This window comes from Drosophila persimilis, unplaced genomic scaffold (genome assembly GCF_003286085.1).
Source record: "Drosophila persimilis strain 14011-0111.01,24,50 unplaced genomic scaffold, DperRS2 tig00000653-arrow-arrow-pilon, whole genome shotgun sequence".
In the NCBI taxonomy this organism is placed as follows: Eukaryota; Metazoa; Arthropoda; class Insecta; order Diptera; family Drosophilidae; genus Drosophila; species Drosophila persimilis.
This window is the reverse complement of record NW_020825330.1, coordinates 797,376-814,503: the sequence shown is the minus strand read 5'-3', so window position 1 is coordinate 814,503 and position 17,128 is coordinate 797,376.

Sequence of the window (17,128 nt, the reverse complement as noted above, 5' to 3'; positions counted from 1 at the left end):
GTCCCAACAGTTTTGAGCGAACGCATTCGCATTTCATTCTGTTTTTTTTTTTTGTGCGGCAATAAAAATTAAGTTGAAGCTGAATTTGAAATTCAGATGACGACGACCAACGACCAACGACCAACGACGACGACGACTTGCCCAATTATTATTAATAATAGCAACAACAGCAGCAGCAACAGCAACAACAACAACATGTTGCAGTTGAAGAAAGAGAAAAAAAAACAGGGGAGGGGAAAAAAAAGTTAATAGGACCGCATTCATTAAATCCATTTAATGCACAGAGAGGCAAATTATTGCGCTAAAAGAAAAGCAACTCGCAAAAAAACACTGAGGCACATTGGAAGAGCAGCAGCACAAAAAAACCTGCAGAAAAACAACAAAAAAAACCAAAATAATTGCAGTTGGTTGAACACCCCAAAAGGGGGTGGGGCCGAGGGGCCACGGACAGGGGCAAGGAGCCAGAGCCAGAGCCAAAGCCAAAGCCAGAGACGGCGACGTTTGGTCGGCGGCCATTAAAATGGCCAGCGAATTGGCCAAGTGGGAAGAAGGAGAGGACAAGTTTGGTGGGGGGAGGGGGAAGTTTGGCCATCCAACTGGCCATGTAAACTGGCCCCGAACAGAGCCAAGAAGAGAGACAGACAGAGCGAGAGAGAGAGAGAGAGAGGGAAAACCGGTAGCTCCACTTTAATGAACGCCAAACGCAAAGAAAGAAAGAAATAAGACCCCAAAGGAGCAGCAGCACTCCCAAAGAAGGGGTATTACATGGGGTATACACGAATTATCTCTAAGATGCAATTCCAAATCTTACTGACGTTCATCTTCCTTGCACTACAGAGCTTTAACGTTTATCCCAGAGTAGCACAAAGGAATAGCCCCACCTCTCATTCAGGCTGAGCTCCAAGCCATTTCAAAAGACAGGCTCTTACAGGGCATCCCCTGGGTCGAGTCACTGCTCACTTTTGCTCGCCCCGCACTAATTAGTTTCTTGGAAAACACGCGCGCCATTTTGCTTGGATGGGTCATCTGGTGGGTTGGGGAAAGGGGGTGGTCGAGGGGGTTTTCCTCAGCTCCTCAGCTAAATTGTAATTTTCTTTTGGCCCCAAAAGTTTCGCCTTCTCTTTCTTAATCGTCAAACAATTTGCAAATCGCCTGCAATTTTCCTTCTTCCTTCTTCCTTCTGACATTTTCCCCCCGACGCCGAGTCTTGGCTCTGGATTGGCTCTGGCCCCCCCTCTGGCTCCTCTGGCTTGTTATTGCCTTCGTGCTGTTGCATTTCCTGTCGCCATCTGCCACTCCCTTCCCCTTTCCCCCGGCCCGGCCCGGCACCATCTTCGGGTTCCCGCATACGTTTTGTATATTACATGATCATTAATGAATACTGCTCCAATTATAGAGAACAAGAAAAACTTACAGAAAAAGTGTGTGAGTGTGGAATAAAACATACCTCCATATCTCGATTTCCATATGCGCCGTCCTTGCTCGGCTGGACACTGGACATTGGACACTGGAAACTGGATTGGGGAGGCGCTCCTGAGAGGCGCCGCGGCCGTGGTCATTTAAATTGTTGTTTTGCATGTGAACTCGACATTTTCCACACCTTTTAATTGACGGGGCTCTGGCTCTGGCACTGGCACTGGCACTGGCACTGGCACTGGCTCTGCCCCCAAACGAAGTCATTCGTATAGGACGAATGGCAAACGAGCAGTGTAGACTGTAGAATGGAATGGAAAATGTGGAAATTGGCAAGGGAAATGGCAAGCGGAAAGTAGAGGAAGAGGAAGCGCCACCCGGGCAGGGGCAGCCCAGCAATTTCTTCAACTTTCCGGCTAGGTTCCGCCACGTCTTCTGATTGAATTGTAATGCGAAACTGACAGCTGAACCGAATCGATTGATTGGAATCCGACTGTAATAGGGATTGGGATTGGATTTGGTTTGGCTTGGCTTCGATTCCATTGGAAAAGTACAGGGCAGGGCTCTGGGCCATTGCTAATTAATAGGTTATGGCTATGCAAATATATACATTTAAATAACGTGTTTGATATTTCTAATGGGGGCCCAGGTTTGCAGTAGCTTGGAATTAATTGAAGGCTAAAGATAAGCTATAAAATTGAGATGATGATGGTGCCAATCAGACAAAAATGGCACAGTACAAATAAACACACCCATATTTCATTGAACTATTCGGTATTTAAACACATATTACTTTTTTAGGATTGCTTCTTCAATTTTAATAGGAACATATTTAACTTAAATACGAAATGTATTTATTTGAACTCTGAATTATATTATATTTATTATATTCTTTTGAGTTATGAGATCATCTGATGCGGAGGCGTACCTACCGCATGTGCCGGGAGCTAAAGCCGCCATTTTGCTATATTTTTTAAAACAAAAATTGAATAAATTACGTCTTTAAATTACAAATAAAATCTACTGAAAAGATTTTGCAGAACCAAAAACCAGCCTTAGAACGGGAATCTTCCCTTTACAATTTCAACTCTCGGAGCAAGTATATTCTAAGTAGTACATCTAGAGCATAACTATTTGATTCTTAAGTTCTTAAGTTTAGGATTCTTCAATATATGAATTACGGATTCGTCGAAATTGTTTCGAGAATGAATTGAAATTACTTAATATATTTATTATTACAAGACCTTACTTATTGCAACTCGATATAGTAAGCCAATAAGATTGTGTTTAATGTCTCCTTAATGGCATTAAGCACTTTGGTGGTTCTCCAAAAATGTCCTTATCATATACGATAGTTCCGACGTTTCTACAGCATGTAACGTGCCTATCATAATTACTAGTTGATCTACGATTTCAAAGAAACTCTTCTTGGCGAAGAATTCTGCTCAGGAATGATAGCAATTTTCCCATTTAAGAGTGTTAAATACATATATGATTCCATTAGTCTTTCCGCCCGAATATCGCTAATCAATGGATTGTCTCAGCTAGAACTGAACCTCAAGTCGAATAATGGCACTCGTTGGCACTCAATCATCCGTGACAGAGGCTCTGGTCCATGATGGCGGGAAGAGATCTTTGGCAGTCCTCGATCGACAGGGGCCCATTCCGTCACGTAGTGGGAGATAGCATCGTGGCAGTGCCACTGGCAGTGGCACCTGCATTGGTAATAGCCCCAAAGAAATGACCAAGGCTAAGACCCAAACTAACGGTTAGCGGTAAGCCCACAACCAGTGCCTGGCCGTAATTGAGCTTATTATTATTCTGTTTCTGTTTCTGTTCTGTTCTTTTTTTCTGTTGTATTATTACTTTTGAGAGTAGCTTTCTTTTCGCTCGAAATGACGCATTTTGTCGCTCCGTTCCCTCAAAATGGCAACAATCGAGTGCGAGAGAGAGAGAGGGCTATTGCTGTGGGAAAGAGAGAGGCATAGAGGGGCAAAGGCAAAGGCCAGGCGAGAGCGAGACCGAGAGAGAAAGAGAAAGAGAAAGGGAGAGGCAGCTTGAAACGCAAGAGCGAACAACGTTTTGCGATTGGAAGAAGAAGTCGAAACCGGCCCCGCGGGACCTGCAACAACAACAATAACAAAAACAACAATAATATTATTAGCCACAGAAGCAACAACAACAAAAGGCAGCACGGACAACGCCTTTCAACGTGACTGATTGCCACTTGGCACGCAAGCCAAAGCGAGGAGGCACCAGCGTTACCAGAGTTACTGCAGTCCCCCCCCCTCCCATTCCACCTCCCACCACCCTTCCCCTACTTCACCCTCCCTTGCCCCAAACGGTCGCCATTGCGCAGTCGCAGTTGACGTCACAGCCAGCGCCAAAGCAATGGCCGTCCAAAGCGGTTCCCTCTGGTGGCTCTGTGGCTCTGTGGCTCTGTGGCTCTGTGCGGTTGTTGTATACCATTTTGTGCGTGTGGTGTACGATACTGCGTTTTATTTGCTGCTGGCATGCAAACGTGCCACTCCCCACCGCCAGGCCTGCTCCCTCGACCACAAGTAAACTGGTTGGCTGTGGCTGTGGCTGTGGCTATGGCTATGGCTGCCCCTCCCTCCCTCCCTCACCGCCTCTCCCCTACTGTGGTCTGTCTGTTAGATAGATGCTCGACCGCGACTCCGACTCAGACTCCGACTCCGATGATTGACTTCTGTTGTTACACTTTAAGCAGAAGCCATTGCTGCCGTTCGGGATATGCCATATACTTATCGGGGGCAAGTATACCCATGGTATATGCTACTTTGTTGGGGGGTTTGTCGAGGATGGGTGGATCGATGGGTGGATCAATGGGTGGATCAATAGGTGGATCAATGGAGCACGCAATTAGCGATCGAGCATGTCTATGGAATCCAACAAAACTTGCTCTTAAGGAACATTCGTTCAACTGAGCTTTTTTATTTAATAAATAATTAAATACTTAATTCATTTTTGTATATTTTGTTCATTTTTCATACAAATTCCAATTGTTTTAGGAAAAGAAATGTGAAACATCATACTCATTGAACAAAAATAGTAGAAACAGTCAGATTTTCAGCTTAATAATGTTTTAGAATAGAGTTTTCGGAAAATTATCTAACCTTAATGGAATGGCTTTCTATTGTCAAAGATGCCTATAAGAATCCAGATTGTTCCAAACCTTTACAGTGTTCTTTATGTGAAAATATCTGAATTTACTTAAACAGCAGCTTCCTTAGGGTATCTTCAGCCTCGACTTGACTTTTCTCTTGGCTCCTATCCACTTGGCTTTTTTGTCTCTGCCTGATTCTGGCTCTGGCTCTGGCTCTGTCTTTGGCTCCATCGACTACTGCTGCTGCTGCTGTTATTGTAATTTTATGATAATTTGAGGAATTTTGTTTGCTGCCGTTGAGCGTGATTACAAGCATTGGACCCTGTCCTGTCCTGGCCTGTCCTGTCCTGGGGCACCAAAAGGGGGCACCAAGTGGCTCCAAGTTCCAGTTCAGTTTCCAGGCCCCGAGCATCAGGAATCGAGGCATCGGGCATCGTGGGCATCGGGCATCAGGCATCGAAGGCTGCTGCTGCATCAAGAGGACTGTGCCGGGGACGAGCATTGTTATTAGGTGCATCTTATCGACAGGAAGCGATCATCGCACATTGGAATGGCTTCAGCTTGAGTTGCAGTTGCATGTCCCGCATGCCACTTCCATGCCACTTCCATGCCACTGATTGCTGCACTTGCTGTGGCTGTGGCTGCCGCAGCCGCTGCCATTTGCAGTTGCTTATTAAATGGATTTCGTTGTATTATTAAGTTCTCTGGCATTCGTGGAAATTGTTACTTATAAGGCAACTGGTTATTGTTGTAGTTGTGGCAGCTCCGATTCGAGTCGGGATGCATGTTGGTGCTACTGCATTACAGAGATACAGTGATACCTCGGTAATTTTCATTTGGCATTGTTCGTGCAAAAGATACAACTGGGCCACAGATGCACAGTCTCAGATATGAGATACATTTAGTACATTCCCTCACCCGCAGCAGCAGCAGCAGCCGCACCGCCGCACCACCCACCACAAAAGTGTGAATAAATGCATATTAATTTGTTGTTTGTCTTAATTATTAATCATTATTTTGTTTAGGCCAAGTAATGGCAGAGATCTGCAGCTTGAATTTCCCTTTTTTCGTCTCGGCAAAGGCAAATAAAGACATTAAATGGAAGGCCCAGAGGTTTGATTTCATTTAAGAGAAATCCAGGGTAAAGGAGTCCAAATAAAAGTGCTTCGAATTTGTGATAGTGTGTACTAGAAAACACAACAGGCTTCAGGGAATCATTAGCTAATTATTGCCGATCGATTCGAATCAAACAAAAGTGTTTGAATAGTGAATAGCTTGAATGAATGCCTCGAACTTTGTTCACAGACTGTTCCATCATGCCTGAGTATGTGACTTCCTTAGTAGATCCATCATCTGTCCATCATCATCGCTGGCTCTTGACTCGACCATTTTGCGCATTGTTCAATTTGAGGGAACCTCTCGAAGGACTCCTCAGAGTCAGAGGAGAGGAGAGGAAGTCATAGCGCGTGCTCGCTGGCTGGATCCCCTCTGAGGTAATCAATCTTTCAATTACTGCAACTGCGCGCAGAAATTGCGTTTTCCTCGATAATAATTTTTGCTTATAGTTGTGGAAATCAAATTATTTGGCAACTGTTGTCGCACCCCGGGGAAAGAAGGAGGAGGAGGAGGAGCCATAGCAGGAGCCAAATAGAGGCAGCTGCAGCAAGGTCGAGGACGAGGACGAGGACGCGGACGCGGACAGGATGCTTGAAAAACGATACTCGGAGTATTGTGGCGATAATTATATGTTGGCAGATCCCGGCGAAGATTTCGACGAGCGATTGGAGTGGCTAAAGGTCTGCGCGGTGGCATTCCATCCATCCATCTATCCATCCATCCATCAGGGACCTCGCTTCCGCTCGCCAGGACACGCTGGGACGCAGACGCAGTCGCAGTCGCAATCGCAGTCGCACAAAGCTCTCCTCGGCTGCTGGCACCCCGTGCCTCAGCATCTGCGATTCGGTGCGAGATTTGGGTGCTGTGAAAGCGCTTCCGGCCCCGGCTCTATAATTATATTAGTGCGGAATTCAATGAAAGAAAAGGGTGCCGAGTCCTGCCTAGCGTCCTGCGTGGAGTTCTGCGTAATTACGACAAATCACAGACGGCCAACCATTCAACAGGAGCGAGGGAGAGCCAAATATAGAATGAGAGAGCGAGAGCGAGAGAGATGGAGTGGCGGTACACGTGCCCAAATTTCACATGTGGAATAAGTTTAGTTTTATAGTTTTTTAAATTATATAGAACATTAAAATTCGAAATTAAACAAAAGATTTAGTAATGCAAAAAGTAAACAAATTATATTTTTGCTTAGAAAAATTCTACAAAAATTATCGCCCAAACTTAATTTGGTGTTAATAATTAAGTTTTATATATTTGCATTAATTTTCAACGAATTTATTAAATTTAGTTTATTAAATCCGGGATTATTGCCAGTTAAATTGCACATAAGTTCGCTCTTGTTTTTGTTCCTTTTTTCCGCAGTGTATTATTTGCCTTGGGTTTTTCGCACACTTCCGGTTTGACATGTGACAGGCAACGAGTCCTTGCCCCCGCCCCCCTTTCCACGCGCCCTTGCAGAGAGTGGGCGTGTCACGCCCGCCCGTCAAATGAATCGTTGCACCCGTCCACCGCCACCGTCCCCAGTCTCCTGGTCCACGGCTCGAATGCAAAAAATAAAACAAGAAAATAATATAATAATAATAAAAACTCGCGCCAGAAATGGGCCGGCTGTCGAAGGTCCTGGCTACTGTTGGGGGGCGTGGCAGCAGGCACCAGGCATCATTCGGGATTTTGCACCTCGTCATTGCTCCTGGTTATGGTCCCGGCTCACGTCCCCCTCCTAGTGGCTCTCCTCCCGCTCCTCCATGGAAAGAGCTCGCGTTTGTCGCTCGTCGTCGCACAATTGGTACGCCCGTCCCGCCTCCACTGCCGCCTTCTTCAGCATCGAATGCAGGAATGCCCATTGTTCTGGCCTGCATCCTGGCCCGGGCCCTGTCCCTGGCCCTGGCTCTGGCCCTAGCTCTGCCTCTGCCTCTGGCTCTGGGCCCTGGCCTGCATTTGGGCAATCCGCACAAAGCCCTTGGCTGCACACACAATTACGAGAAAGGAAGGAGGAGGCGGTATTGGCAATGGCAGCGGCACCAGGCACCAGGCACCAACCTTCCCCGGAACGTGTCAACCTAATCAGCTGCACGTCCTTGTAATCCTTTTTTGGGAATATTCATAATACTGCCCGGCCATCCCCCCCATACCCGTTTTAGAGTGGGCGTGTCCAGCAGGCTACATAATTGTGTGGGCGCTGATACACTTAAAAATTTTGCAGGAAACGCCGAACCCATTTGCCGATCTCTAACAGGATTCGCACTCGATTCTAATGCGGATCAGAGTCGCTCTCAATGCATGAGAACTGTGAGGATGTGAGGAAGGAGGGGCAGTTTCCCAATGGGTGGGGCCCGGTTATGACAGCCTAATGAGTATGCTGGCCAAAGGATTAGGGCAAATCTTCTGCGAATTTGTTTGTGGGCAAATAAACTGAATGGATTATTGGGCCATTAGCTTTAGGGGTTTTGTTTGGGATATCTCGAGGAAGTAGCAGAACTTATGCGACTTATAAAATCTCTAAAAATACGCCAGAAAAAAAGTATTCCTTTCTGGAATGCAGCTGCTTCTTGCAGAATCAATGACGAATCAGAATAGAAAGAATAATTCAGATGAAATATTTTCCTTGGTTTCGGAGCATTCAAAATCGACTACAATATTTATAAATCCGTTGCTAAGATTGAATTTATTATTGCACTATTTGGTTAAGATTTTTATCGGAACAATTTCCAGGGAAAGATTTAAAGTTTCCAAAAGATGTTTCTTCCTTTTATTCAGTTCAGATCGAAGGATTAAGGAGAACGATATTACTTCAAAGTGAACAGAAAACTTCACGCTATGGAAATACGAGAAGGAAGGATGTCCATTTTAATTCAAATCGAAGCGCCTTTTGGCATAGTCTCTAAAATCCATAGGAAATACTTCTACTATGTTATCTTCGCATCCGATGTTGGCCACATCCCCAGACCGATCCGAGCCCCCAATCATGGCCATGGGATTCCGATACATGGTTTGCCTTCATCCTTCACCGCTGACTGATTCTGACTCTGACTCTGCGTGGCTGGGGCAGGGGCAGGGGCAGGGGCATTTGGGCCAAGTTTTCTAACCAATAGTTGCCTGCGGCCTGTGGCCTGTACTTATCCCAATTACACGGTGGCAGGTTGCAAGTTTCATTGAAAAGTGCGTGTGTGTCGCAGCAAAAAAAACGAAAAACAAAAAGAAAGGGTTGCCATGGCGTGTGTGCGTGACTGCCAAGAAGATGACGACTCTAGGGTTCTAGTAGGTTCTAGTGCCCCCCATTGGTGACGTTTCCCCTGGTGCCCAGTCTGCACTCTTCTGCACGCATGCTGTTTTCTTTGTTTTCCATCATTTTCCACCATTCGATTGTATTCCGATGCGTTATTCAATTTGCAGCTAAATGGCAGTTGAGCTGAAAAAGTGCACGCCAACCGAGGAGATACTCGTACCACGGTGACCGCAAGCCGAGCGATTACCAAGGTCTATCGACCATGGCAGATAAGAGTGGGGTCAGAGGCGGGGGAGGAGGAGGAGAAGGGGTCTGCTCTTCGCAGATGGCCAAAACGGATTGTTGAACAGAAGGAGATGGAAGGCGGATGGTGGATGGAGGATAGAAGCCAAGTGAAGTGAAGTGAAGTGAAGTGAAGCGAAGCCAATCGGCAGTGGCTTTGGGCCACAACAAAACAATCGTTGGCCAGGCCGAGGAGAGGGTTGAATGCTTCCAATATCTTACCCTCTCTGTCACTCTGTCACTCTGTATTCTGTATCCATCTCTTTCTTTCTCTGCGAGTGTCTCCAACTACGCGTATCATCCGTTCGCTCATGGGACATGGCCAGAATAAATAATACAAAATAGATATACTCCTATAGTATGTGCTATAAACTGATTATTAACGTTAACCGCGTAATTATAGTCGAAGGCGGCCCCGATGGGCGTGGCCCTCGTTCCGTTGACAGTTTTTTTTTCTGCTGTTTTCTGTTTTCTGTTTTCTGTGGCCATTGTATTGATATCCACCTGAAAGCTGATTATTGTCCCATTCGCATTTTTCACATTTTCCATTATAATTTCTCATTCTTTTTCCATCGTTTTTTCTTCCTTTTTTTGTGTTGTTTCCAACGTTTATTTGCGGTAATCACATACGACGACGGGGCCCCAATGTTTATTTAATTTTGCTCATTGTTGTCCGTGTTTGTTGTAATGTAATCAGGGGGCCGAACCACGCCCACTTTGGTCAGCGTTTTGTTGAACATTTTGCACAAAGCGTTTAGTTTTTTCCATATCTTTGTGTTTTTTTTGTTGAGCAACGTTTGTGAAAATTATATGTTTTGCGAAATCAAACAAAAAGCTATACAAATTTTGCATTTATTCAGGTTGCAGTTGAGGCGAATGTGGAGAGGATCAGTCTCTAGAAGGACCTTTCTCTGTGGGAGCCTAGGATGGAAGGATTATTCTTCTGCTGGTCAATCGATGCATATCAATCCAAATACTCCTGGATCCAGCTCAGAGCAGTGTCTGAGGAAAGCTATACGTGTAGATAGGATCTTTCTTTGAGCTTTCTTTCTTTCTTCTGGTAAAACATATCCCTATACATCCCTAGTATTATCCTTTCCTCCAAATCCGATATTGTTCTGAATTGTTGCCAAACATTTGCTCACTGAGGATTGATTGGAAGCAGCGCTCGGTATACAATACATCTGGAGATCGAGAGCGCATTGCGAATTATGCAAAAGAGTTTCCTGTAATGATCTTTGGAGGTGCAGTGGAGTGTGGCTAATGAGTCGGGTTGGGTCACGGGTCACGGGTAGGATCGGGCCATTCAGAGGAAGTCGCTCGACTCGATAAATGCCAATTGTGCAGAAAGTTCGTTAAGCAATTAAAAAGTTTGACAAAACACGGACTCTTTCCCTCTCCCCTCCTGCCAGCATTTGTTGTCGGATCGAAATTAACGCACAAACACATCAGGCGCGATTTCCAATTTAAAGTTTTATTCCTCTTTGGTTTCTTTTTTGTAGTATTTTTGCTTTTTTGTTTGAGTTTTGCATGTTTTTGTCCTCGCAGGACGCGTTGGATGGATGGATGGTCCGTGCGGGGACCACATGCTGAGGACCTGGGTCCTTTGTTGATTGAAATACTCGAGGAGGAGAGCGGGGCCCTTGCCCTGGACCTGAACGACACTTCTGTGGTTAGCCAGAGGGGAGAGGATGCATCATCATGCCACATGCAATCTGGCTGTGATCGAGGATCGGGGATCGGGGATCGGATCGATCCATCGATCAGACAAATGCTTCTCCTGCTGCAGCAACCGAAAATTGACAGCCATTATCATCGTTTATTGGGATTTACGAGCCCCTGTGCCATTGTCCAAGGCGAGAACATGGACCAGAGACCGGGGACCGGGGACCGAGGACCGAGGCAGACCAGACAGAAGTTGTCGCTGTGAAAATTTGTCAGCGCATGTCGCGTAATTAGAAGGCCTCGTCGCACAACACACAGCGGCACAGGGGCACAGGGGCGCAGGGGCGCAGGGGACAAATGGGAAATGGGAAATGGTGAACGGAAAACGAGAGAATTTCCTTTAATTGATAAATTGTGTCGCATGCTGCGTTGTCCTCGACGCCCGACCACATCCCCCATTGTTGGCTTGACTGTGATCTGTGGACTGTGGACCCAGGGAGCAGGGCGCAGGACGCAGGACGCAGGACTAAGGGGCCCCGTGTCCCGGGCATCATTGTCAGTTACAAAAAGTTGACATTTATGCGTGTTATTGTCCTCGGGTCTCTCTTCCCGCCATTGAGTGAGCGTATCAATTACTTGGGCAAACAAACGACTCACAATCGTTGCCGCATTGAATGGACTTTGACTTCTCTCTGGGTTTCCCATTTTCCTTATCCCTAACCTTATCCTTACTGACTTTTTGCCGTTGCCGTTGTCGTTGTCGTTTTCCTTTCAGAGCCAGAGTCCAATTGTTGTCCTGTGGCCACTGTGGAACTTTTTTGCCGGGCCAGGCTGGCCAATTTGTGGCACTTCCTTTTGTGTGTGGCTACTGCTGCTGCTGCTGCTTCTGCTGCTTTGTGGCCCCGTAACAACTTCCTGGAAGTGTCTCTATTACGATAAAAAGTTCGGCTTCTTTGAGGAGAGCGAGAGTGTCACCTCTCTGGCCTAAACAAACTTTGCACTAAGCCCAGTGCCAGTGCCAGTGCCAGACAACAATTAATATAATGACAAATTGCACACATTCCTATGGCTATTGCCAGTGGGCCAGCAACAATTGCGACTTCCCATTCCAAGCCCAGCCCAGCCACAGATACAGATACTCAGATACTGAGACACTTAGATACTTAGAGACATATGTGGCAGCGGCCTTTGGCAAATTGCAAGGCGCAGCATATCGAATCGAAACAAATCGAATCGAATCGAATCGAATCGCATTGAACAAATTTCGTCTTAACTACTGCCAGTGCCTGCCTCACACAGAATACAGCACACAGAACGGCAATTGCTGATCATTTTGCAATTAAATCATTAATTTTAATAACTACTTGTCCGGCAAATACACCATAAAATGCCAATGATGTCAGTCGAGTCGGGGACAGCCACACAGTACTAGGGCGAGTACGAGGGCAAAGGGTTGCTCCCAGGACATTGGTCAGCCCCGGGCTCTGGTTCTGGACCTGGTTCGGGCTGGGGTTCGGGCTGGGGTTCGGGTTCAGCTTCAGGTAACTCTACCCCTGTGTGTGTTTCTCCTCTGTGATTAATGCTTAATGGATTATGTCAAATTGCGTAAATGTCACTGGCGGTGCGGCTCAATGCCTCACGACCATTGTTGTCCGCCGGCAAATTCAATTAATCCAAAAAACAGTCAGGGATCAGCAGTCAGACCAGAGTTTCCTCTATGTAAAAGTCTCTTTTTACTTTAAATTAGCACGCACAATTGCTGGTAGGCAATAGCTGACAGTCTGTGCAGACTTTCTCATACGGCTTTCTCGACGACTAAATTATTCTGCCTGAGTGGATAGCGACAAATGATTTTCATCAGGAATTCGTGTGAGAGCATCACTGAGAACAGTTTCAAGGAGAGTATGCCAGTTTTGCAAGTAGATCTAGAGAGCTGTACTCTTCCCAAAAATTCTCTGCCTTCTGCCTTCATCGTGGGCCTCCCCTTGGTCGATTCCTCCTCTTTTTCACAGCCAATTTTAAGTTTCTTTTCGACTGATTTTGCAATCAGGATCTCCCACTCTTCCACGCACAAGGCCCGACCAGGTGGGCGGGTGTTCAGACTCCCTTCGTTTCGATTGTACTAGAGAAAAGACAACAATTTGTTGCACAATTCTATTTACGTAAGCAGAGCTGTTGACTGCTGGCGGGGCACGCATGGACCCATGGAACCATGGAACCCACACATCTGTTGACAAAACACCGGACACAGACACGGGCTCGGACACGGATACGTGGCACCATCGAGTGGGACAACTGGCGCCGGTTCCCAGGGCTTCCCAGGAGTACTGACGAGGAGCTGACAAACTGGAACTGGCACTAAATCGAAAACTTTTGCAGCTCTATAATTTTCATAACACAAAACAATGGAAAAAACAAGCTGAAATGGAAAAAATACAATAATTATTAATCGTTTCCGATGACTTCCTGGCCTGGCTTTGTTTCCCTCTGCGTTTTTTTGTGGCACCTCGTTGAGAGAGCGAGCAGCGCCTTTCCCATGCGAAGCTCTCTGAATAATTGATGATGTCCTGTGGCTGTGGTGCGAAAGGCATGTGCGCCAGGATTTGCTTTTTCCCATTGCACTCTACACGGCGCAAATGGGCATGAGGCTTCACCTACGAAGGACGCATCACACCTATATAGACGGGGCCTTTGAGGTGTTTCTGGGTCTGAAATACTCTGTGAAATAAAGCCATTCGTTTTTGATTTTCATGGTCTTCAAATGGATCAATGGATAGCCTCTGAGTCCCGTTGGAAGGGTATCATATATCGACATGTTTGCTCCACTTGTTGGCCACACTTTGTACGAGTATTGGAACTTTTCCAGGGTCCTGCCTAACAAGCCGCACGACAGCAGCGTGAAACCGCAAAAATGCGGTGGATATCATGTTAAAAAAAGAATACAAAGAATACAAAAAAAGAAAAAAGAAACTAATTGTAATACCTTTCATTTGGAAAAATATTAATTATAAAGTAAGCCAACTTTCGTGGACAGCTGCGTTCATAGAGAATTTCTGATGCTCGTTTGGGTTTGGGTTTGGCTACGGGTTTGGGGGTTTCCATTGGCTAAGGCTCAGGCTCAGGCTCTAGTTTTGTTTTTATCCTTTTGCTCGGTGGTTTTTTCAGTTTTTTCAGTTTTTGTCAGTTTTCACGAATGCAATGTTGACAAGTGGGCGTGTTCCGATATGGGAAACAGAACAAAAAAAGGAGGAGCATCTGGAACAGAAACGAAACCGACAGAAGGACAGAGGGACAGCAGGAGAGCGGGAGGGAGGGGGCTAATTGTGAGAATCGAGCAAGTTGTGCCAAAAGGGAAATCTGATAAAAACTACTTGATCCCCCGAATACCGACTACCGACTACCGTGCCCCCCCCCTGAATCTCCTGTCCCTCCTGTCTCTCCTGTCTCCGGCTCTAACACATGTTGGCAACGTTGTTCTATCCACCTTTTTTCGTTGGGTTTTTTGTGAAACCGAAAACTTATATTAGCAGGGAATGGCATCGGAATGGTATCATCTAATGTGCGGATGATGGATGATAAGCCGACAAATAGTTCAACACTCTCGCAGCAACTTCCTGTGGTCTTCGTCCTGAGCATCGGCATCGACAACGACAACGGCATCGGCATCGTCCGTCTCCCATTTCGTCAATGGAAACTATTATTCCTTTCGCAGCGTGGGAAGGACTGGCTGGCGGAGGACAACAGGTACAACACAGGAACTCTGCGTGATGAGGGAGAGGAAGAGAGGGAGAGAGCACCCAGTGATGAATGAAGGAAGATTCTGCTCGATTCGATTCAGCAATGAAGGGCTGACACACGATACCACTTCAAATGGCAATGCCAGAAATGGCAGGAACTCAGGGCGCGCTCACACACATGCGAGGACACAGGAGACACATGCAGGAGCACGGCAGCAGCAGCAGAAAGGGATAATAACGAGGCTAATAGACGGTATCGAATTTAACTCTAGCAGATAATCATCTCAGCTCTCAGCTCACAGCTCAGCTCAGGGAGATGGCGATGGAATTGGAGTTGGAGATGGAGTTGGAGATGGAGATGGAAGCGCGGTAATTGTCTAAGGATACTTGACGCTGGGCCCCGGCAAGTGTACCAGTCCTTGATGCGGCGGCCGAGGTTAAGGAACTGGCTCCTCTCCACACAACTCTTTGTTCCTGCTTCTTTGGCTCCTGGGCTCCTGGGCCCGTGGGCCCGTGGGCCCCTGGGCTCCTTTGTCCTTTGGCCTTGCGTGTCCTTCGTCCCCGTGCGCCAGTTGGCTGCAATGAAGCGTGCACGGAACAGATCCCCGAACAGATCCAATCTGACATAATTAAATGCAACTTTGGGTCGGGTCATATTCATATCTCTCCCATCGATTGAGCGGCAGCAGCAGCCACCAGCAGCAGCCAGCCAGCCAGCCGTCTGGCAGAGTCCTCGCCCATCCCGGGGATTGCGTGCCAGGACCTGGTCTGGGACTGGGACTGGGACTGGTTCGGGGTCTGGGTCTGGGTCTGGGCGCGCCACAATTAAATGGCATTTGGAGTACGCAGAAAAGGGTTATCGACTTGGGCTTCTCTCAGCCTCTGTCTCTGTCTCTGTCTCTGCCCCCGAAAACAGTGCCCAAAAATACGCGTTCAATTATTTACATACCAGAGAGGTAGTGTCCACTGTACTTGCACTTTCACAGGCAGGCCTAAAGGTCTCCCAACTGTGTCCAACTTCGAAGGGGGCAACGCGAACAAAGCGGCCAAGGGGGAGAAACCTCAACCCTTTCACGACTTCCGTCCGCTCCGTACACCGCACGCAGCCCAAAATGATAGGTTCGGCAATCGGAATAGGAGAAACGGAATTAAATATAACCATTTCCATTCGAGGACTTGTTAACGAACTTATTAGGCGTGCCACATCTGCCCTGCTGCCACTATATCGTACATCGTATATGTACCCGTACCTGTACTCGCATATGCCAAAGTACATGCCGTACCTATCTGTAATAGAAACATATTCCGGAACATGTCTATGACCGCCTTTGAGGTACAGTTCGAGTACTAGAGATAATTGCCTTATGGTTATGGTGTGGTTAGCATTAGGAGGAGGAGGGTTCTCTTGGGCTGTCTGAGTGGGTGAGTGGGAGAAAGGGGGTGTGGGTGAGTGGGTGAGTGGGTGTGGTTCAGGTTCAGGCCGTGGCACCGTCTAATTGAGCAATTAGTGGCTAAAAAGGCAACAATCGAGGCCATTTGCTGGAAGACCTGCGGAGAATTCTTAATGAATGGGTTCTCTGAATGGGTAGAAGGAAAACAGTCGATATATCCAAGGAAAAAGCTGTCTATATCCACCGCGGTATTTCCTTTTTGGAGTATTTTGAACCAGGCACTCACAAATGGCGACATTTCTTAGAATAATAGGTTGTCGAAAATGAAATGAACGACCAGAAATATTTACAATAGTTAAAGCCCCCGAAATTATGCAGCAGAAATGAAGAAACTTGGACGGAGTGCTTTGCGGAGTTCCTTGAAAGCTAGGCAGCTATCTGCTGGGCTATCGGTATCGAGGGATCCCCTTCCTAAGCAAGGACACGACAATTTAGCTTCGATTGCATTATCGCGTCGCACGCGACCCTGAGGACGGACCCTCTTCAGTCCACTCCCCTACTTGGAATGGAAACGGAGTGTGAGAGAAGCCGCAGGACAACAAATGCAATTTGCTTAAATGTTATTGCAGCCACAACAACACAGTTGTAATCAGAATCAGGACGGAATGAGACCGAAATCGCGTCGACAGTTAATGAGATTAAAATACCCAGCGGGCGGGCAGCACTGACTGGATGGTCCCTGGATGGTCGTACCCTGATCCCTGATGCCTTGCCCGGCGGGACGTCCCCCGTATTGCGTAAATTGAGACCAAACTCCAGAGACAGAGCCACGGAGCCGCGGAGCCACGTAGCAGACGGTGAAGTAACCAGAACGGAACCGGAGCTCAGAGCTCGGTGCTCAGTGCTCGGTGCTCGGTGCTCGGTGCTCGGAGGGAATGCGAGGAATGTGAGAGCGAGGCATACATAAATCACTGCCATAAATTAGTTGGCTTTTAATTACGATTATTATGCTGATAATAGCGCGCATTTAACGCGCGATAAACATAAATAATCGTGTCAAATGCAAACAGATGTCGAAAGAAGATGACAACCGACAACCAGAAACAACTCCGAGAACAACTCCCGGCCGACCACAACAGCCAGCAAATCACGGAGACTCCATTCAGCC